Source organism: Falco naumanni, chromosome 1 (assembly GCF_017639655.2).
Source record: "Falco naumanni isolate bFalNau1 chromosome 1, bFalNau1.pat, whole genome shotgun sequence".
NCBI lineage: Eukaryota > Metazoa > Chordata > Aves > Falconiformes > Falconidae > Falco > Falco naumanni.
In genome coordinates, this window is record NC_054054.1 from 85743388 (window position 1) to 85767185 (window position 23798).

The 23798-nt window shown below is 40.3% G+C and overlaps 1 protein-coding gene across 17 annotated transcripts in view; it reads left to right on the forward strand.

Annotated features, from left to right (window-relative positions):
* FBRSL1 (fibrosin like 1) overlaps nt 1-23798 on the forward strand; it is a 547437-nt gene that overhangs the window by 107823 nt on the left and 415816 nt on the right. The window lies entirely within an intron of this gene.

The following is a 23798-nucleotide window of genomic DNA, read 5'->3' on the forward strand; positions in this document are numbered from 1 at the left end:
CACAAAAGGTTTGGGTCTTTTATTAACTGTAGGCACATTTCCATGGGATCTTATTTTCAAATGAACATAAAGGTTTCCAGACCTGGAAAACTTCAGCTTCATAATGTGTTTCTTATTGTTCAGACAGTGAAACAGGAATGATTAATGAAGAGAAGAATGGAAGGATTGAAGGACAGCTGTTAGCCAAAAATCTTAGGTTAGTGCTGTTAGTGCTTTCAGTGCAGCCAGCAAGGATCATGCTACTTAAACTTTAGCTGACCTGAAAGGGAGGAGGGTATCTGACTCATGAAATTACAAAGTGATATATTGAAAAGTAAGAAAGAGATTTAAGTAGTTTAATGTACCTGTGATTAGCCTCTTTTTGATGACTTTTCTGGATGTCTATAATTCAAGAAAGTGCTAACATGCATCCATTAGGTGGCTATTGTACTAGTTCAGTACTTCTCCAAAGTGAAAGTGAGCAGATGAAGTTTTAAAAAAACAATAATACAATTTGTTAAAGGCTTAAAATGTAGGGAGCACAACCCTAGCCAGGACTGTCAACAAAAGCATGGTCACCATGCCTCTTAGGTGGAGTATCTGAAGTGCTTTTCTTGTAGGTTTAGGACACGTTGTTCACTGGTGCTTTCCTGGGGTATTGTTGTGAGCTCAATTAATACATGTGCTCAGTTACAGTTGCCTCCCTTATATTTGTACAGAATTTTTCCAGTAATCATGTTGTTTGAATGTTCATTGAGGTGACAATCTTGTCATCTTTCTGCTGGGCAGTTATCTGTCAAGACTGAAAGTGCTTGAAGAAAACCCTGACGTGCTAGTAAAGCCAAAGGTGCCTGGTGTGCTAGGTCATTTTTAAGGAGTTTGAAAATATTAGCAAATGCACAAACCAGCAGTGTTACATGCTTTGCCAAAGCAAGCATTTGTTAGTTGCCAGCTATTCCCTACTACATTAGATATCTTCAGGGGAGAAATGCCTGCTGCTGTGTCCTCCTTTAAAAGGCTGGTGTAAAGGCTGCATTATCTGATATTAGCAAAGATAAGATATTGCAGAGATTAATATTCTTTTAAAATGTGTTTCCTACAGATGATGTGTCCTGATTTAATTGTAATATAACATCTTGCATCTATTAAGATCTGGACTTGTTATGAGATGCTGGACACATTCCCAACCATGTAATTTGATGCTGAATTTTGTTTGACAAACAAGGGTATGTAGGTTGCAGTTGCCACAGTGCAAGTGGTATGTAATAAATCACAGGTGTGGTGCTTAGCTGGGGACTGCTGAATTGTTTCCAGTAGTCTGTGGAGTACTTTGGGGGGGGGGGGCCAGTTGCATATTTTCACCTTTATGGGAGTTAATTGTTTTTGTTGGTGGTGACAGTAGGATAATACCACTTTTTGTTTAGCTGTCTGGATAGATTTCTAAGTTGCGTGGCCTTCCATTTCAGAGAGAGATGAAGATTTGTTTTCTTGTACTTGAGCCATGCTAAATGGACATTAAAAATAAAACTTCTGTTGGTGCTTGGGACAAGATGAGGGCAGATGTGTATACAAGCCTTGCATGTATACCTGCACAAACTCGGGATTTCTTAAAGTACTTTTGCCAGGGTAAGCTTTTAAAAAACAAGTGTGTAAGGATTTATTTATCCAGTAGTCTTCAGGCAGAGGTACTCAGAGGTGGATTCCTACAGAGTCCATAAAGAAACTGCAGATAGTGGGTAATACATATTCTTCTCTGCCAGAGGAGTTCAGAGGGGGAAAATGCATGGTCTGATCCAGAGGTGAACTGGCCTTTAGTATTAAAATTGATGCAATGAAGTTGTCCAGTCTGGCTTTGGATGGTAGATTTATTTCTGTTTAAAATTCTGTGGTGTGTCCGTCCTGAGGAAGAGTGTTACTGCCTTGTTAACGGGAATTCTGCTTCAGTACCAGTGGTAGAATTTGACACTTTGGAGACATCCTATTAAATGCTTTAGGGAATAGGTCGTACATGATGTGTTCATTTTCTTAGTACAATTGCCTATCACCAACGCCATTAAATGCACCATTACCAGCCATCTTATGTAAATGATTTTTCCAGTCTTTTCTCTTAGTTCAAAATACCCTTTTGGAGGGCTCTTGATTAGTTGAACTCATTTTGCTCAAAGGTTAGCATGTTAAATTGGTATTTGGTTTTCATTAACCTGTGGAGTAATATTTTGTCATTAGCAGAGGCCTTTTGCAGGGTCTTCATCATCATTCATTTCTTGTAGCTAGGAAAAAGCTTTGCTTTTTCTTCTTTTCTATCCAATTCATGCTGTCAAGGATGCTGCCTTAAAAAAACAACTTGTCCTTTGTATCATGTAAGAAAAAACTCCGTGGCAGCATGTTAATGCAGAAGTGTACTGTGAAGTGGGTTCAGTTAGCAAGAGCTCTATTTCATTCTGGAATTTTTTTAGTTAGTATTTAATTAGGTTTTGGCAAGGTGTTATCATTGGAATGGTTCCTTAAGATAAGAGTATTTATTGCTTTGCTGACCGAGGCAGAGTTGAGTGTTCAAAAATAACACTATAAAGAAAGAAATCTGGGGAAAATGTGTTGGGTTTTTTTTTTCCTGCAGTGGCAGACTTTCAAGAGATGTAGACTAGAAAACCCAAAATATACTGCTAAGAAAGGAATTTTTTTCTCTTTTTAAATGACTGCTTGCATGTATATCTGCAGGAAGGAACATAAAGGCACCATTCTGAACATATGGTTGCAGTAGACTTCTGAATAATGCTCGGACTATCTATTACCCTGTAATTTTTACCTATCAAAACTGCATTGTATTAATATGACTGATCATCTTAGGTGGTTCAGGCATCTCCTGCTCCTGTTCTGCCCAATGCCTCATTTTGAAGTACAATCATGTTTCTTCCCTTTGATGCATCTCTCTCCCTCATACCAAATTGATAAAAGCAACATATTTGAACATAAATAAAATTAGTGGAGCAATAAAACAAAAGAAATTGTATTCCACTAAATCCTCTCTGTTTGCTTTGCTTAAAAAACCAATATGTTACTCTAGGGATAAAAAAAGCAGCACAAGACAAGCTTTGAATCAAGTGAGTTCCTCATGTGCTTTCCATCTCAAAAGAAGGAAGCATTCATTGAAACACTTGCTGGAGGAAAGCAAAACCAGCAAGTTAAATTTTGGTGCCCAAGACTGACAGTAGGATATGGAGTGAGACTTATTCCAGTGCTGAACAGCAGTGAGAATTGTTGGAGAGGAAAGATGACAAATTCCTGTCTTCATGGAAAATGTGAATGATGCAATTTTTTTCTTGTAGGCTTGAAATTCAGCCTATTCATAATTTATTATTTGTATTAACTCACCAGTTCTGGCTGCAAGACTATCTTGGGTTTTGATAATAAAAGTATATAATATTTTAAGTATGATTTCTGTAAGTTATTATTTTAAATAATACTGCTTGTAGAAAGATGTGTGACAGTGGGCAACTTCCCCCACCCCTGCTCCTTGTTTTTAATAGTAATTTCACAATTGGATTATGTGCCTCGAGTTGCAGCAGGAATCATATTTTAGCTCAAGTGCTGCAAGTTGGCATCATCTCTTAATGAAAATTGGTGACTGTATTGATTTCAGGAGCGGCTGTATGGCATTCTCTAAGGTCTTTTAGCTGTGAGACTGTTCTTCCCTCTTACAGAATCGCTCTGATATGCTTGATCTCTTCAGATAACTCTATTCCTCTGATCTTCCTGCAAAGACATTAATTGAACAACTGTACTAAGGTAGAGGGAGGGAATAAGGATATTTCAGGGTGGCTTCTTAAGAAGAAACAGCAGTCACCCTCTGAGAGAGGGCTCAGAGGGGTCATCCTGCTGTCCTCAACTGCCTCTTGAGATGCTACTGGTGAGGCAGACCCAAGATTTGTCCTGGAGGTGTACAAGTGAGAGGAAGTGAGGATAAGTAGTAATTTTTGAATGCTGTAGGAGTCTGGATTTTCTGTGCAAAGCTTTGCTGTTTTAAAAATTATAGAAACAATAGAAGAACTATAGAAACCAAAACTCACTCTTACCTTACAACCAAAACAAGAACAGAAACAACCCTATCTATTATGCTTCATTAAACAGGGATTTAGAAATCCCCTTAATGCTTTTTTCAGTTCATTTACCAAAATTTTGTTGTCCTTTTTTTTTTATCTTTTTAGATTAAATTACATAAGTGTGTTATTACATTTGAATAACAGCAAAAGAAAATGGAACCTGATTAAGATTTGAATTTCCTGAGGAATGTCACATTACTAAAACAATCAAGTTTTGTATTTTGAGGTGTCACAGTATTAATGCACATGCCTTAGTGTCTAGGATATGAGTAATGTATATTAAAATTCTGTTTATAAAATAAGTTGGTTTGAAATGGAAAAAATATTGTTGAAGCTCATGACCTAACAGAGGTGAAGGTTTAAGAAATCTGTTTTTCCTTTTACTTTTTAATCTCATTTGTAATTGTTCTGCATTTGCCCTTTCACTTCTGAGAAAGCTTTCACTTTTTCCATGCTAGTACTGGCACTGACAGAAAGTGCAGAATTTGTGTTTTGTGTTGCAGAGGCCTTGTCCTGTCTTCATTCAGCAGTTTTAGCCTTTCTGCTTAGGCAAGGTAAGCAGCTAGTTCCTAAAACACCAAAGATGATGAGGATGCTGTCCCCCACCCACCCACCCCTTCCAAAAAGAAAAGAAAAAAAGTGTGCTAATGAAGAACTTGGCAAACAGATCTAAATCAAAGCCCAGAAAAATATTGTCTTCAAAAGCTGACTGTTCCTCTCTGGAATGAGCACCAAGTGAAGCTCGTGAGTTTCCTCAACCTTAATCAGTTTGAAGCAAGATGTCATAAAGTAATTGGGCTCAGCTTAGAAGAGTCGCCTGGTATTGTTTCAGGCCAAACTGTCAAGAGCAAAGAGTGGAGCAATGGCTCACTGAATCTAAAACACAAACTCACCTTTGATATCTCCACATTCCAGTTTAAAGAGCTCTTAAAACTGCCTTCTTGTGTGTCTCTCAGCAGCACTTTGTGGGTGAATATATTATTTTAAAGAGTTTGCTTAGGGATGTAAATATGTGCTTTTTCTAAGTTGAGTGGCTCTGTCTCCTGTGTTGGAGGGCTGGTTGCAGAAGCCTAGACGGCTGCATCATCCTGGCTGCATGGCAGAGAGCACGGCAGGGAGCGGGTCCTTGAACCGGGGCTCCTGGCTTCTCCAGGAACTCAAATAGCAGCTGACTGAATGGGAGTCTTCAGGGAGGGGCAGGGGGAAATGTCATGTGGAAAATAATTTGCAGAGCAGACGCAATGCATCAGTTTTTCCTATTGCCACACTCCAAATTTACTGTGTCTTTGGGTGTGTTTTTTGTTGTTTTTTCTATTTAACATTGCCTTTTGAGAACACAAGGCTTCCTCTGGCTGAGGACTGAAGCTAGATCAGCTTAAAAAAATGATTAATTCTTAAATATTGGGCCAAATTATATAATAGGTGGTTAGATGAATCTCTTGCCTGTGCAGCATGCAAGACATCCTTGGTTAGCCATGCAAATAGGGCCTATATTAGTGTGCTGGGTTCTGCTGTCTCCTCACCCAGCTGTCTGGTGTGCTGGAGCCCTTCTGGGAGCATTTGGCAATTAATGCTGGAGCTGTGTCAGGTATGACTCTCCTGCTGCCACCCTAAACCGATGGGAAATGAGAGTGACTTCAGGAGAGTGAAAAGAGGGAGTGGGACACATGGTTGTTGACAGCAAGTGAGGGGTGCAGGGCATAGGCTGGCATTTACACTGCATAAGCAAGTCTTGGCATGTGACTTAAAAATTTCAGAGTGCAGATTGTGATAGGGATTGCTTAGAATAAAGGGTTTGTGCCGTCACTTTTTAGCTTCGCTTGGAGAAAGATATACCAGCTCTTGCTTTTATTGGTTTTATTCTCCTTTAAACTACTTTTGGAAAGGCAGAACCAAAAACTAACTTGAGAGCAGCCAGGAAAGTGAAGCAAAACAGTTGCAGGCTTAAGCTTTCAGCAGGAACAGCTGGCACAGGCACGTGTCCAGGCAAGTGACATCTTGACTTGGAAAAGCACATGCCACTTCTCTTTGGTGTTATGTTGAGATCCTGGGGCCAGTCTTGAAGTTTTGAACCCTGCAGAAGTTCCTCTGATGCTGAGAGCTGAGATGGGCAGGATCATGTTCAAACAGCTCCATCTATTTCTTTTCCTCCAGGGTGCTGTTTTCATCCATCTCATGTCCCTGAAAGGGAGAACCTATTTTTTTTTTTTTTCTTGCTTATTCGGAAGAAGACGGAACGGACTGGGCTGTGTGTGGGAAGGCCAGGTCAAGAGAGAAGGGCTTGGTAGGTGGTGTGATACAAAACAACAAAAGGGAACATACTCCCACTTCAGTGGCAGCAGAGCTGCTTATCTGTAATTGTGCTCTTATGTCTGTCACCCCTTGTGACCAAATTATTTCAGCCACTCACTGCAGAGTGAATGAAAGTGGATTTTCCCTTTCCTGCACGTCTTCAGCGCAGAGCTATGATTTTGTCATATTGGTGTACTTGATGGCATATCATTGTGCTTGATAGTGTGTAGGAATTAGCTTATGAAAGTGTGCCTTCAAACATAAACGTGCTAGGGACATTTAACAGTATGTTTGCTGTTCAGCAATGGAATGTGATAAGAAATAATTTTGATCTGGGGTTTTCAGAATAGTAACTGCAGGTGAGACATATGAATACTCCTGAGAAGTATTTTTTCGTGAAGAATCCTTATTTTCTCCCTCTACCTTAGTACAGTTGTTTAATTAATGTCTTTGCAGGAAGATCAGAGGATTAGAGTTATCTGAAGAGATCAAGCATATCAGAGCGATTCTGTAAGAGGGAAGAACAGTCTCACAGCTAAAAGACCTTAGAGAATGCCATACAGCCGCTCCTGAAATCAGTACGGTCACCAATTTTCATTAAGAGATGATGCCAAGAAGGAAATTAGGTGCCTGATTCCTGTGGGTGTTTGCTGTGGAGTAGTTACACAGGTTTAAGTATACTGGTGAATTTAGTGATGCAAACCGTGTGGGATCCCTGTGTGAATTCAGTTGTGTATATTGCAGTATCACTATAAAACACCTTGTTTACATTACTCCGTGCTCAGTAATGTAAGTTTTACTGGCAAATTCTAGTATATTATTACCAAGCTTAGACTTACCAAGACTGTGGATGCCAAACAGACTTCATTGAAAACTGGAGTTTAAAAAGTTGTAAAACCTGATCACTCATGTTCAAGACTTTCCTGTTTTGCATAGACTGTTTCATTGTCCTAGAGCTGGTGTCTCAGCCATCACACCTTCCCAAGCCTTCTTGATCAAAGCTTGCTTCCTCCAAAGCACAGGTTCGTGTTGTTACCAGGCAGTGCTGTCACAATGTCTGAGGGAACATTTTAGCCTTTTTAGCCTAGATCTGTGGATAATTATCAAGGGTCCATAAAAGTTGATGAAGAAAAGCAAGGTTGTGTGTGCCATGGAGCAGTGGATGTATATGAAAATTCTTAAGGTGTCCACTGGAAAATTGGCAAGAGGTCACAGTCTGAAAAGACTGTAAATTATGACTTTATTAATCCATCAAGCCCTTTACTTTTTGTAAGATTTTGGGCCAAAAGTAAAGGAATACAAAATCAGCTGTTAGGAACTAAATAATCCCCTCCCCTCACACGTGTGCACTCTGTTATGAATTTAGACTGAACCCATAATACCATTTGTATTTTATATGTGTGCTCTTTTCCTTATTTCTTTCTGTGTTGACCAAAAAAACCTTTCATGGGAGTTCAGAGAATTTATTTTAAATGATATATTATTTACACAGTGGTAATGGCTCCTTTGTGAAGATGTCTTTTGAAACTTTTTAGCATGCATATTATCATTTAAATTCACACACAGAGACTATTTAAGAAGTGTATTACAGTATATATATATGTATTTAGGGGCTTGTGTATATTATTTTATCCTAATGGGTAATCCATCTTTTTGCTGTGTATTTAAGGACACTTAAATCCATGGATTATTCAGCAGTTGAGCATGCACACTACCTTTGCAAGCTGAAATTCAGACAAAATGTTACTGTGTTTAAAGAGAAAAACACTCCAAAAAACCTTATATTAACTTTTCTTTCAGTGGTCTTGGGCAGGTGTATCCTTGATAAGATTCAGTCCATATGTATTTTGCACCTAGAGCTATTTCCTTGATATCAGAAAACAAACAAACAAAAAAACCCCTATCCCAATAAAAAGTAGTGCTCTTACTCCTCACCCATGTTCTCTTTGCATTCCCTTCAGGCTCCAGACAAACAGGGAGGGACGTAAACAGTTTTGAGAGAAGGTTTCTCTTAATTCTTAGCAGTAGCTCTGCCTGCTGGGAAGAGCAGAACAGCATTTTCTTTGTCAAAGCTGCTGCCACTTGAAGTAGTGGGAATTGGCAGGTTTGGAAAATGTTACTTTATGAAGACTTGATTTTCAGGCTTCAATCTGGTCACCCTTTGGATGGAGGAGTACCAATGACAAGCTTAGTTCTGATCTCATTTTGAATGTATGTTTTCATTGAGACCAGGAAGAAACATGTTAAGGCTTGCTTGCCTTTTATTTATTTATTAAAACAGCCTACAAAAACAGAACCGCTGACACGTTGCAGAAAACTTTGCTGTCTAGAAATAATACAAATTCTGCATATCTCTCAGTTTGGTTGTTAACTTTCTCAAGTGCTAACATGCTAACATGAAAACAAAAAAAAGAAAATTTGTTCTCTGGAGGATTTATCTGCTTCTGGGGCAATCTTGAAATTTAGATAACTTATCAGTGCTGCTTGTTCTTCAAGGAACACAAAGCAGCAGCTTGCAAGCAATAGCGGTCTGATACCTTGTTCATATTTAACAAAGCCTATCTTCGTGTTTGGGGTGGGTCAGGCTTGTGAAATAGAAACATACAGGCAGAGAAGCAAACTCCTGGCAGCCAGTGAGGCAGCTTTTTCCCTTGCTAAATCATCCTTTGCACAGAGGAACAGTGTGTTCTCCTCCCACCTGAGTAGCTACTTGGTCTAGGCTTTCACTGGGCTTTTTTTTTTTTTTTTTTTAAGGGTGCTAATCCACAACAGCTGCAACTGAATTCAGAACTAGAGTAGTGGCTGTAATTCACTAATTTTTCTTGAAAGAACTGTGGCTATTTTTGTTCTGAAGTCCCTTCAAATATTGGGTGAATGTGGGAATGGTACAAAGGTTGGCAAGCAGCTAAAAGAACTGGAATATAGAAATTATTTCTGTTCAGTTGTGGCTGCAGAACTTCAGTTCATCAGCTGTGTGCAGGTGCAAAGGAGCACCTTACAAGCCTTGGACAGCAGCCTCTGTGCACTGCCTGCAATCCTCCTAAAATCAACTCTTTGATATGCAAAAAGGAAATGGATTGGATTCAACCATCCGAGACAAGGCAGTTCAGGCAATGAACGCTCAAGCAGAGAATGCAAGCGTGCCCTGAAGAATGAGCCACTTGTACCTACTGAAGTCAAGCAAGCAGATGTCTTTCTGCTCACTTGTACTCCACAAATATGGTATTTGCTGCTGTATAAACAGCTATGCAAGCCAGTTTCTAAAGTATCTTTTCATCAAATGGCACAAAACTGTTAATCAGCACAATCTATTTCAAGGAGGATATGCAGCAGAAAGAAGGCAAAGCAGTAGCTTTTACTAAGTCTACAGACCTGGGACATGGCCTTAGCCAAAGCTTGCATTGGCCCTGTGTAGATGGGGAATTGCATTTGCTGCCATCTGAAACACTGGAACTTGGATCTGTGTAGTTTTTCTGGGTGTTTTTTTGCCTGGGATTTTTTTGTTATCTTTCTGACTATGCAGTTTTCTAATATTCAGATGAACCCCAAATTTCTGTTGGTGGCAACAGCGGGACTACTGTCTACTGTCATAACAATATTTTTCAGCTCTAGGCTGGTACTATTAGTCTACTCTGAACCGTAGCCAGACCAGAACAGACCATCAGTCCTGCTGATACGGGCAAATGCTATTCCCTTGGAGTCTCTTCTTCCTCTCTTGTTACTACCATAGTTGAACTTATTGAAGGGAACACCCAAACTAGAAGTCACTGTTCTGCTCTTTTGATTTTTGACTTGAATGCTGAAATTAACTTTTGATCACCATTTTCATATGCCTAATTCCATGGAAATGTTAATGTAAGAGAGCAAAGACATATACATTTTTCAGCTCTCGACCAAGTAATATATGGGTTTATGTCTTGCAAAGTGCTTTAGGTTTTTGACACCAATGTGTTATTTACCATTTTCCCAAGTATCTCATAAAGCAGTGGTGAGTGAAGAGACAATGATATCAAAGCCTAAAATGTCAAGCTTTTGACTGTCTTTAATGGGTCATTTTGATGGCTTTTTCCAAACTCCAGCTGTTCTGAATTAAATACTGTTAGGTAGATGTTACAGAATTTGCTTTCTGCATGAGCAGAGGGAATTTTTCCACCCCCACTTTTCAGCCTACTATTACCACTACAAGAGGCTTGTCATCCTACAGTTCTTAAGGAAGCCAGATTTTTGGCTTGAGTTCAAACATATGTTTCTCTGCTGCTGCCTGTGTGCTCTCTGATCTGCCATTGGAAACCAGTTTTAACTGATGCTCTTCCCCAAATCTCCTTCCCCCACTCCTGAAACGTTGCAAGCCTGTATGAAGTGTGACTGGTGGATTGACAAGAAAATTCCTGTCGTCTCAGACCACTGAACTTTTATATTTTATGGTGACATAAGAGATTTATCAATCTGTTAATTTTTTTTTTTATATTTTTAGTCTATAGCAAAGTTATCCTAGACATCAGGAACCTTTACTAAAAAATAAAGACATTTTATTAATAGCAGTATTATTATTATTATTACTTAAAGATTTAATGGAGAAATGATAGAGTGTCCATTGGCAGCAATGCATGAGTTTCAAGGACCTGAATTCCCATGTTAGCAATTTGTACGAGTTGGTGATGCTTTCTAGTCTGTGTGAGTGTGACGTGCATCTAAATGAAAGCAGGTGGTGGAGGCACGAAGTGGAAAGCACAGTGTTTAAATGTATAAAGACTGGCTGCTCCTGTGGGCAGACAGTGCCCTGGGACCTTTGTGTTCTCAGCTTTTGGAAGTTTTAATAACCAGTTTGGGAGAGTAGTTACAGCAGCAGATGCTTTGTCCTGTGAATTTGTAACTGTGCTGTGCTCAGATTGTTTCAGCTTTTAATGAAGTGTCACTGAGAGGATGCTTAGTGGGGTTATTAGAGATGAGTTGTTAAAAAGTTCCTCTTTATGGAAGTGGGGGGAAAAAAGGTGAAAAATCCTCCAAACTTTTGACATGGCTGTGTGAGAGGAGGCTTAAAACTTGGCGAAATCCCAAGTCAGCCAGCTGAGGCATGAGGGACAGAGTAGTTAGTGCTTTGTATTTACCCAGGTAGGAAATACTAGAGGATTTAGCAGCTGCTTAGTTGTGTGAAGTTGAGGTTTATTATAAGGTTTAGGTAGTACTTTTGTTTGTTTGTTTGTTACAGGTAACTTCAAATATTGCATGAAAAAAGAAAAAAGACCACTTCCAAAGTCCCAGTGCTCTATAGATATTTTTCTTTCCCAAATTACAGAATCTCTCTTCATGCAGGTCCTGCATCTGTAAATAAACCTGCTGCTTCTGCCTGCTAATCAATTGTTGCAACTTGCAGTTGGTGCTTCTTGTGCTGCCCATCAATCTCAAATTTGAGGTAGGATTTTGCCTTGACACTTCACTGCCAGCCCTGCAAACCCAACCCTTCGGGCCACTGCAAGAAAGCTTTGTTGCTCTTGTTCCCCAGTGGTGATAAACACCTCCACTGTGGACACTATGTTAAAGTAATTGCAGAGGACTTGATCCATTGCCTAAACTCACACTGACTTTACTGAGCCATTTCTCACCCTGATTCCTTTAGTCCTGAATCTGCACCTTATAATGGGAAGCAGTCATCAAACAGACAAAACCATATAATCAAGAAACAGTAAGTTAAAACTTACAAGTTTTAAATCTAGGTCTTCTCCCAAATTTGGGGAGTACAGAGTGGTATTTGTGTCACCTTTAGCAGTTTTTAATGGATTTGTTCCAGCAATCAGAAGAACATACCTCCTTCTGCTGTAGCACGTATTTGCCAGACTGTGGAGTTCCCTGGAGCCCTTGCCTTACCTGTTCTGGGCATCACCTCTCTGTTCCTACCTGCTTGCTGCTAGCAGGTGGATTACAGCTTAATCTTCCTGTAAGGGCTGAAACAGCAGGAAGCATTTGTGCCAAAATCAGGCATTTTCAAGTATTTATTTATTCAGGGCTAAGGTTTCCAAGAAGACATGTAAACATACAATAGCAGATGTAGGTATATTGGTATGTTTTCATAAGGCTTCAAAAAGACTTTTATAAGTAGATGTTGGACGACAGTTATGTGCTTTGTTGAAGGTATTTGAGAAATGTTGGAAGAAAGCAATTAAATCACGCTTGGTTTTCATTTTTTGATTGTGGGTTGGTTTTTTTTTTGTAAGAGGTATGCTTTGTATGTGTCAGTAAGATTTGTACATAAACTGATACAGTTCCACAAAATATGAAATTTTTGCAACAGAAAAAAAGCTGCAGTTATCTCTTCAGCCTTTTATTCAAATAAACAATAGTGTGCATAGTCCAAAAATTTTGCTAGCAGGCAAAACCCTGTTTTTACTGATGCTGAGACAAACAATTTTAATTATATCAAAGAATCAACCACGTGCATTTACCCCAGATCTCTGCTTGAAAACTCCCAGACTGACTGGGGGGCATTGTTTGCAAATATGGCACTGTTGTCCATGGGTTCCTGCAGTTTAAGTGTTTTCACTTACTCTCTTTTGATCACCGCTTCCCACCCCCACCCCTCTTTTTTTTTTTTTCTTGGTTTTGTTGCTGTCAGTGTTGCTTGTGGCCAAAGGTGGGGGCTGATTTAAGGGAGAATTTTTGAAAGAAATAAGAAAAAACATTTTCTAAATTATGTCAACATCTGATACATTTTTGGGGCATCTGACATTTCAAGATAGAAGTGGGGTGGAAATACAGTGCTTCAACAGGCTCATCACAGTGATTTATATAATGTTATCCTTGCAGTTAAATGCCTGGTCTGCCAGATGATGCAGTTGCATGCTTAGATACATTTTCCAAAACCTTAATTTTTTCAGTTTTGAAGGAATAGTAGTAACAATTAGATTGGGAAGAACAGAAAGAAACATCCATTAAAACAAATCCACACTCTTGAACTCCCAGGAGTGAGTTTCGGCAGGGCCTTGACAACTTTGGTTTTTTGGCAGTATCATGCCACTGAGTTGCCTTCGGCAGTGGTCTGTCAGACTTCCGGACAGCAGCAGCAGCTCTAGCTGGCAGACTTCACAGCTAGTGTATTGCTTAGACTTAGAGTGAAGGGCAGGCTTTCAGGGAGCAAAGAATGTGGATTGTCTTCATGAAGTCCTCTGCAGTAATGAGAGATGTTTGTTACTGAAGAAAACTGTCAGGATTTCATTTGTGCCTTTGGTCTAAATTTGAGGATTAATTTAAGTGTATCTCAAAAAAAGTGGAAGGCTTTGTGGTTGGAAATATGGGTCAGGGAGGAAAATGGAAAGGACTTGTTCAGGAATCAGAGCTCTTGACTATGACAAACCCTTGTCATTTTGTTCCACTGACCCTCTCCAAGCCTAAATAGTAATGTTTCCTTCTTCCAAGTGCTCGTCCTGACTTGACCTTTCTGCCTGTGCTGATAAAACACCATCCAGGTTTTATCTCCCGGGTCCTTCTCATCTCTTGATGGCTTCAAGCCTCTCATTGCTGACCTCTTTGGCATACATACACCTTTCCTTTCTCTGCCTCTGCTTATGTGGTTGTTCAAGATGCAATTTAGACATAATCTTTCTGTCTCGTCTCTGGCTGTGCTATCCCATGGCTTCATTTCATTAAAGAGAGGGAGGGGACCACCTTCAGAATTAGTGAGCGTGAGTAGCAGGCAGGAGGTTTGTCCTACAAAGGTCTGAGTATTTGCTGAGTGGCGAAGTCTCAGCTGAATCACTTATTTGTTCTTCTGTTTCCTGACCTGCCTTGGTTTCAGGTGTTCTGATATCAAAAAGGCTGGTTACTCTACTGGTGGCAGTACATTTGCTTTACCTTTAACCTGACAAGCCATTTCTGCTCCAGGGCATGTGTAAGAAGAATTAAATGCAAACAGTCAGAGTCCTCTGCAGGTTAGAGACAAGAAAGATAGTGCAAAGGGATTAAGGATTAAAGGTAGAACAGCCATAAACTGGCTGGAAGGTTCATTTATGCACTTGGCTCCAACTAGATAAATATTTATGAGCAAAGGGAATGGATGGTTGTAAGGATGCCTGGGGTTTGTATAAGCAGAGCAAATACAACATTTGTGAAGATTTTGGCACTATTGACATTCAGAGATATATATATATATATATTTTAGCAGTTTGAAGGAGTTAGGAGCACAGATCCCATTAAAGCCCTCGTTAGCTAGATATTTATGGCCACTCCAGTTCTCTTCTAAAGTTTGAAAAGATTGTATTTCATGGTTGAGCTGTACTTGATCTGCTTTTCATATACTTTTCACTTGCTTCTCGTCGGAGTAAGTTTTCTATTAATGGACTTTTTCCTATAGTATGTGTATAATGTACTACCCTCAGTGCACAGTGTATTTTCAATTTATTGTGTAGATGCTAAGAGAATAAGTAGTACAAGGTGAGAGGACTCTTTGACCTGGGAATTTGTTTTTGTAAACAAACAAGGCATTCAGGGGAGCAGGAAATATGTTGGCAATGACGGTGAAAGGAAGATTCTTTGAAAATGAGGTGATGACACTAGTCCAAATTACAGCTAAATTTCAGGGAGATACTGGGGTAAAGTCTGCAGGGAAGTGAGGCACATTTATTGTTTGCCTTCAAGTATTAAATGATTATGAGAGAGTATGCCTGCACTTCAGTGATTTGATGCTTTGGCTTCTTGACTGGCAGCAGTCATTTGTGTAGTCTCGAGTGTCTAGGTTGGATTTAACCTGCCAACTTTTGCTAGACAAGATAAAGGCTTTACACTGACGTGGCTAAAAACATTGGCAAGCATCAAGAAAGCTCATTTATATAATTTTTGTGATAAGTAGTCTTATGAATATATTCAGAACCTCATTTAGCAGAGATGAGTCAAATCATCGTTGCGGGAATGCTTGAACAAAAATTTTGCACGGGGCAGACATACAGTTGTAGCACTTTCAGAGCCATTACTGAAGCTAAAAGGAAAATAAGGAGCTTTGCCTGGCCTGTATCACAGACTCGCTTTAAGAAGTCCTCCTGACTGTTCCTGTCAGGCAGGCTAAGGTGCTTGTCAGTTCCAGTGACACAAAAGCCACTGAAAAATGACACAGCCAAATTTGCCAAGTACTTTCTTTGGTGTTCCGACAGTAGTGGTGGAGAAAATGTAAGGAAGAAAAATCCCCAGTGAGAATGCAAGCTCCTTGCAGAGCTGTCAGCTTCTCCTGGGCTGGATGTTGTACTAAAGCTCCCAGTCTGCTGCTGGGACCCGCTCGTCCAGGCTCGCTGCCTGCTTGCTGGCTTACTCCTGACTATTCCTGGCAAGTACAAAGAAAAGCAACATTCTCCTTCAACTCTGGGATGTGCTCAGTGGTGGGGGTAAGGTGCTATTCAGACTCTTGTTACTGACTAATAGGCAGTGTTGTCCATGAAACTGCCATTTTATATTGATTTCCTACACCCCTGCATGAATTTATCGTTAGCAGCTTTATCATGCTTGTTCCCATGAGAAATTTCAGAATGTCACCCCTGGGAAGTTTATCCAGGGCTATCTTTTTAAAGCTTTGGGAAATGGGAAGGGGAGTTTAAGCAGGGATTTGGTTTCTCTAGATGTGGAGGGAATTAGACACACCTGTTCTGCAGCTGATCTTAGGCTTTCTTTCTGGTTAAATTTAATTGTATGCCTTTTATTTCCATCCTTAGTACAGAACCTCAGCACTGACAAAGACGAGTCAGTCACAACCTCACTGTTTTGTAGGTGAAGTTGCTTTGGTTTTTTTGGTGTCATTGATCCATTAATATTACCTGGATGCTGTAATAATACTTCACATTTCAAAGGCACAAAATTTATTCAGCTGGATTCTCTATCAGGTGGGGGTTTGTGTCATGGTAAACTTGTTGAAGAATTGGGTTGTTAACCATAAGCATTCAGAGACCCCAGTTTGGGTAATCAGTCATCATAAGGAAGGACAAAACCTGCTAAGACAAAGAAGGATGTGCCTCGCTCCTGAGTCATCCCTGTCTTTGTCTACAGTTGAGGCTTCACAGCAGAGCAGAAATCCTTATACAAATGTCTCACTAGTGTAGAAGATAGGCATCTTTGTAGTACACAGAGGCAGCAAAAATACATTTCACTTTTTTTCTCCCACAGGCTGTTTAGACCCCTGAGTAGCATTTAAGGTGTGTCGTTTCCAGATCTTAGGTTTGGAGTGTCTCAAGATCAGAGTTATTTTAAAGGTTAAGCTACATGTGATTTTTTTGCCATCAGGAGCACTTCTTAAAGAATAAAATTTGCTTTGATTGAGAACTAGCAGCAATCTAAGAGACACATGGTAGAAATTTTCACTGACTTCTGTGTTCTGCAAGTGTGGTGGTGCTGCTGGGAGGAAGAGCAGTGCAGTGGCAGGCACTGGAGTCACGGGGATGAATTCTGAGTCTTGGACCAAGAGAATTAAACTATGCGTGCTTAGGTATTGTACTGTTTCTTCAGAGCATACCTTGTATCCCTTTTCTCATGTTTGCTTGTCCATCAGGGACTTACCTCTAACAGGGCTTGTAGAAATACAGTATTGGCTGTGGCTTGGCTTTTCTAAGCAGCTTTGGAGTGGCAGAAAGAGTTGGCAATGATGATATGATGATATTTTGATACAGAAAAATGTAATTTAAGCACAAAGTGGGGAGCGTGAAGTCAAGTTGGTAGCAAGTGGAGGTACTGGCTGGTTTCCTGATATATCATTTTGTGGAGATGTCAGAGGAGGGGTACGTTTAATCACTGTACCTCATCACCTTGTCTGGATGACCTCCTGCCCCTTCTCCACCAGAGCAGCAAGCCCTCATTTACAGTATACAGTTTTCTAGGATTTAGAAGCAGCTATGGAATAACCCCAGAAAATAACTTTTATTCTTACAGATCAGCAAACATACTCCTTTGTTTCCTTCAAGTAGGGCTACAAAGTGTGGTTGTCCTGTGCGGCTGCATGCTGTGGGTGGGGTGAGGCTTGTAGCTGCATGGAGGAGCTGGCTGAGCTCCTGCTGGGGCTGCTCAACTCTCTGTAAGCAACGGGGCACGTCTTGCATGGTCTTGTAACTCTGCCGTTGTACTCATTTGGAGTGTTGTTCTCATTGCACTTAAATCTCCTTGCATTACAGATAATCTAATTCTATCATGTTAGGATTAGGGGACCCCACTGAGACGAGTTAAGAGGACCAGCTGCTCTGTGCTTCAAAGGCACAACCCTGGTTTGTCTAATCTGGAGAAGGGCACCCTATATAACCCTGAGGAGTTTCTTCTGGGAACAGGAACTTTCCCTTCCTCTGCTGGATGTGCTGCCAGTGCTCCCCCCAGGCATGCTAATGTAACAGGTTTGCGACACCACCAGACCTGCAGCTTTGCTCTCTAGAGAGACAGGGGCAAAGCAGGTAGCTGGGTGGAGACCCTTGGACAGTTAAAATGAGCTTTAAGCTATCTACATAGTAGTTGGTAGCTCTGTTTTCCCTGCGATCTGTTGCAATCAGCTGTGGAAGGCCCAGATATTTGATTTAGTATGTTTTAAAGTTGAGTGGTTTTGTTTCAGCTTTATTATTTTGTTAATGCAGATATTTAATAGCAGCAGCAGCAGCATGAGAACTGGTTTCAAAACTGTCTAACTGGAAGGTTTCAAAATAGGGCAGGCAAAAAAGGCAGCTTCCAGAAGGTATTTTTGAAGTCTGTCCTTAGCATAGCACTATTTAACTTCTTTCAATCAGTGACCTGGAGGAAAAGAAAGAAAACTATTACTCATAAAGTCCTCAGATAACATGCAGATTAGGTGGAGTGCAAGATAAGGAACAGGACCTCAGTGACTGGGACTGCTTTGTGAACAGTGTGTTCTGATAGAATGAAATGCTGTACTATGGAGACAAAATGAGGGCCCTTCTTGTATAATGAGATGGAGGAGGGATAGCTGTCTCCTGAGAAATGGCTATCCTGAAAGAGGCTTGGGTGTCAAGGCAGATAACCATCTGAACTTGAGTTTTCACAGCCTAGCTGTGGCCAAGATTGAAATCCTTGAATGTATAGATGGGGAAATGCTGAGTTGAGTAGGTCTAAGATGGTTATATAGCCCTATATTTGGCATTGGCATGAGTGTAACCTGAATACTGTATACCATCCTGGTGCTTGCGGTTCAAGAAGGATGTTTAAAAATTGGAGAGACTTCAGAAAAGTGTCATGAGAATTGTTAAAGAATCAGAAAGTCTGTCTTGCAGGGAAGGGCTCCAGAGCTCTGTCTGTTTTATTGTAGGAGGGTAAGGGGTGACATGATTACAATTTATAACAGCCTGTATAGGGAAGAGAAATTTGATAATAGAGAGCTCTTCTGTCTGGCAGTCAAAACTGTAATGAGATCCAGTGGCTGGAAGGCTGTAACATTGATACATTTAGACTAGAGATAAGCTGCAAAATTTTACCAGGATGAATAATTAATGACTGTAGCAGTTCATCAAGGGTTGTGATGACTCCTTCATCTCTGGATGTCTCTGAACCAAACCTTTTTAAACAAGAAGCTGTGTTTCAGTCTGGGATTAATTCAGACAAGTCCAGTGGTCTGTGTTGTGGTAGTGTACCTGCAATGAGTTTTGAGGCAGTAGATTTTTCTGTTAAGGCAGTCTGGGGATGAATTCTGTCCTTATTTGCACCTGAAGAGTCAATGCTTCTGCCAAGGTGTGTGAATTTTAAGAGTGCTTTGTTCCCTTTGACATTTTTCTACGTTGTTCTCAAAGATCACGAATGGCTACAGCTTGCAGGTGCTGCTACAGCTCTTGCTAGGAAATGTATACCAATGGGAAGTGGATCTCTTTTTTTCCTGTCATGCTGCTGCTTCTCAAGATTCAAAACCATCAGGAAAGCAGCATTTGCTGTTTTTTCCAGGATATTGCAGTTATGTGTTTGTAAGCTGATGGATGCTCAGTAGGAACTTTTGAAATGGAAGAGATGGGGACACTTTAGCACCTTTGATGCATTGGTCCCTTCTGTTTGCAGTGAGGAGGGTTTGTATTGAACTACACTGATGTATGTTTGTGCTGAAGAATTATCTTGGCCTTCACTGTGTACCTAGCTGTATCCTGCCTGCCTGCCTCCGTGTCCAGCATTTCAGGGAATACATTAGCAACTGACATTAATGTTGCTGAGAAAACACTGTAATATAGGTGCATTAAAATCGCTAGGGCTCTAAGCACTCTAATCTCTTACTTCTTTATGAGCTTGGTGCTTGTTTTGCTTATATGTCACCAAGTGGGTCATGACTCAAATTTAGCCAGCGCTGTTATTAATGCTGGAGCAAGTCTTCAGCAGGCTATTTTTAGCAGTCAGGGCTGTTGTTGAGAGCTTGCAATTGCTAAAAATGCCTTGGAATGATTTCACAAGCGATACTGTCTGTGGTGGAATTTGCGCACCAGCTGTCTGTCTTCAGGCCAGTTGATTGTGTTGACACGTATTCCCTGTGATTTGTCATCTCTGACTCCCGCTTTGCGATGGCTGTGACAGGCGTGCTATCAGTGTCTGATGGGAGAGAGTGAATGAGGGGGTAAGTGACAGCAGCAGCCTCATTACTGACAGCTTGGGAAACGCTGAGATTGCAGAGAGGACTTTGGCCTTTACCGATACTCGATTTTTCCTTTACCACCCCATCTCGTGAAGCATGCCTCATTGCAGCCATCTTCCCCAGGAAGTATCTGTTCGCAGCTGAGGTCTTTTCTTGGATCCCCTCAGCAGTATTTTAAGCATTTTCCTGACTTCAGTGGCTTCCTCCACACAGAACAGTTGCTGAGCTTTATTTTGTTGTTGATGGTGGTCTTCTGTCCTAAGGCAGTGGTCTCATGTAAGCCAAATTTCTGGAGAGACGATGCCCCAAGGAACAAGGCTTAAAGGTGGGACCATTGAACAGTGTGGTTCTGGGTTTGACTTGGCTGCTGACTTCTTGTGTAGTCTGATCATGTTTGATTCAGTTTTCCCATCAGAAATGGCAGGATAAAGGCAAAGTATGAGGTTTGTACATGAAATGATTAAATTATTAAAATGTATTACCTACTGTATATCCTGGCTAGCTTTTAACCTGCAAAATAAAGAAGACTTGATAATAGTGATAAGTGCCCTTACTCCCATAAACATAATACTACACTGCTGACTATTTTCTTAGTGAAATTACTAGTTCACTTAGTGAAGTGAAAGGGTGTTAACTCTTATCCAGGGTTTTCAAGGTGTTTAAGTCATGGAAGCACAGAATTGTGACGTGCCTTTGTGTTTTGTGGCTGAGAGGTGAATCAAGGCTTCTGTGTTTAAATGACTATGAAATAATTTCAGTTTTTCTGTTTTATAACAAATCCACTGATGAATGCAAACAGTACAAAACTTTCAATTCAGAGATGTTCAGAGCAACTATTTGCTATTGTCTCTTGAATTATAATCTGAAATACCCCACCAATTCTTTTGACGTTACACATATGTGAATTTCAAGTAAGTGTACAAATATGCAAGGAAGGCAAATAGGCAGCCAGTAATGATTTATAACACTGTAGTCTTTTTACCTCCAGAGACCTTGATTCAAATCTTGGCCCAAGTCTGAAGAGGAAATGAGTTTGGTTTTAGACTTATTCTTAGTGGATTTTTGTCCACATTACAAATGATGTGTGGCTTATCTGGCAGTCAGAAACCTTCTTTGAGTAAAGGCTGAATTAGAGAATATGTTTTAATAAGGCTTAATGGGGAGATGTGTCTGTCTGGATGAAGCTCTGACCAGTTTTGCATCCCTTGGTCTTTATAAGCACTGTTTGGCAGAAATTAAAAGAAGGGGGAAGAGGGAGACATAAACCATTAGTAGGGGGTGTATTCGTCATTTGCTATAGAAGAAAGCACAGTCTCTCATCACGAGTCTGTAATGGTGCTTGTACCATCTTGGTTTTTATACATAATATTGTATTTGTGTTCTTAAGCTCATGAGTTTTGCCACATGAGAGAGCCTCTGTTCTAGCACAAAGAGATCTTTTTCTTTCCATGTCAATCTGAGCCAGACACAGAGTTGTCTGTCCTGAAGGTGAAGGGACTGCACCAGCAGCAGTAAGTAATGCTTGTAAGTCCCATGCACATGGCTCCTAAATAATTCAGTTGGCAGGTAGCTTGCACTTCCACTTGCTCTTTAAAATGAGTGTGTTACCTGAGAGCCTGCTTGAGGCTTTTTGGTTCTGAGTTCTTGGAAGTGATTTCAGAGGGGAAGGTATTTGAATTGTGCCTAAAAGAATTTATGCCAGAAAGAGCTTTTGGGACAAGAACTGTTTGAGACCTTAAGCCATGGGGGTGCTGCTGCGTCACATTGCAAAGGTGATGTGGAGGGCTGTCAGTCCCAGTCCCTGCGCAGGGTCTTTGTTTCTGGCTGCTCAACAGCTGGGTTTCTTTGTGGACAAACTTGCTGGAGAGCCTAGATCTGTTTTCTTTAGTGTGGACAAAAACTGGGGGGAGAGAGGAGAAATGCATCACCCTCAAAGGAAAGATATCCTTCTTAGCCCAGCTGTTTGAAAAATGACTTTTATTTCCTTTACTGTTCCCTTTGCACCATCTATGTTCTTTTCTCAGCGCTTTCCTTCCAGTGACTTTACCTATTTTTATTTTGGCTGAAGGTTGAGATTAAGTCCATGTGTGTGGACTGTGCAGGTGGCCTCAAATTACGTATTTCAATGTTAGGGAAAGGTCCCAGATTAAATACTCAGCGGAGCAAGCAGTGAGGGGGAGGGAAGGTAGGCAGCGAAGGTGTCTTGGACTGATTGAACAACTCATCAAAAATTCTGTGATGCAACTACCTCTGCTGCCAGGGAGGTGAGCATGGAGCTGTTTTGGGGATTCCCCTGACTCTTTTTGTCACTTGCTAAATTTACCTTGTGGTATGAATCCAGACACTTGGTGCTGGGGAATGAAGAAAAGCAGATTTAAGAAGTTGCTTGTTAGCAACTTCAAGTTGCAGTTTTGCAGCTGGTTGACTCTGCACTGCACTGGGATCAGAGTGGTCTAAAGCTGTTTGGATGATTGGTCATGTTTAAATTTTAACCTATTAATATGACTGATCTACAAACTAGTCATTTGTACATGCTGCCTTTAGTTTTTTGCAGGTCATTGTGGCCCAAAGGTTCGCGTCAGACATATGTTGGTGATCTCTAGGAACTGACCTACCTGGGTTTTTTCTTTCAGTTGCTGGACAGAACAAATTTGAGTCCTGTGTTTCTTGAACTTGGATATGTACTGGTTCATTTATTTAACAGTTCATACTCTGTGGGTTTGTCTGCCAGGAGGTGGTGTCTGTGACGGAAAGAGAAAACAAAGTAGTATTTCTTAACTGGTTAATGTGAAGGTAAGTGCATCAGGCATTCTAAAGCGAGTGCATCTGCTGCTTCTAAAACAGTCTGTGCCGTTCAGTTATCACTATGAATCTCTGAGTTTGTGCTAATTTATTGGTTAATCCATTTAATCTGTTACAAAGAGATTCAGACCTGAAGTTTTGTGTATTGTTCTTTTATCCTCCCTTAAAATTAACATCTTTCACTCAAATCATAAGGCACCACGACACATTCAGAGCATCAGGACTTTTTGGTTCCTTTTGATAGAAGGATCTTATAAAAAGATGCAGTGATAGAAGTTTCTTATTTGGATTTCTAGCCACTTAATACAAGTTCTGACTGATAAGAATGACTGGAAATAAGTGTATACGTTTTACTGCAGTGTCCTTAAATATCCTTAACACTTGAGCAGAGGCCTGTGAGTTTATTTAAAGAATATGGGAGCATTTGGATTTGGTGACCTTTTTCAGTCAAACTCTGGTAGAGCTTTCATCATCATCTCTTTTGAATGAGATGATTTGACCTTTATTAGGAATTTAAAACCTCTGGACCCAGAAGAAGAATCCAAAACATCTACTTCTTTCAGAGTAATTATAAGTATGTAGATAGATATAGCAGTACTATTTCTTTTTTTAATTGGAATAATTTGCTCTATGCAAATATGTGCAGATTCTCATCATTAAAGCAGGCTCAAGTGAAATAAAATTCTTGGGGTGGTTCTTGTTGAAAGTAGTTGCAGAACACTAATTTTTCACAATATATCAGGTTTTGTCTTTATTTTCTTCACAGTTAAAATGCTTCCCTGTGGAAACCAGGTGTAGGTAAACCAGCATGGCTATTTACACAGATACCTTAAAAATATGCATCAGAAGAAAAGATAGTCTGTGGCACATGCGTTACTGTGCAGGATCAAGCTTTGCAGGCAAAGATCCATTTTTTTCCTCATAAGGAGGTTACAGGGGTCTTAAAACAATGAAATCCCGTTTCTTCACTGTTTTCTAGGCCCAAACACAAGGTAAATCAGCTACTTTGCAAAAGTATTCTTTGGAGGAGAGAATGAAATCCACACTGCTGAGTTGAG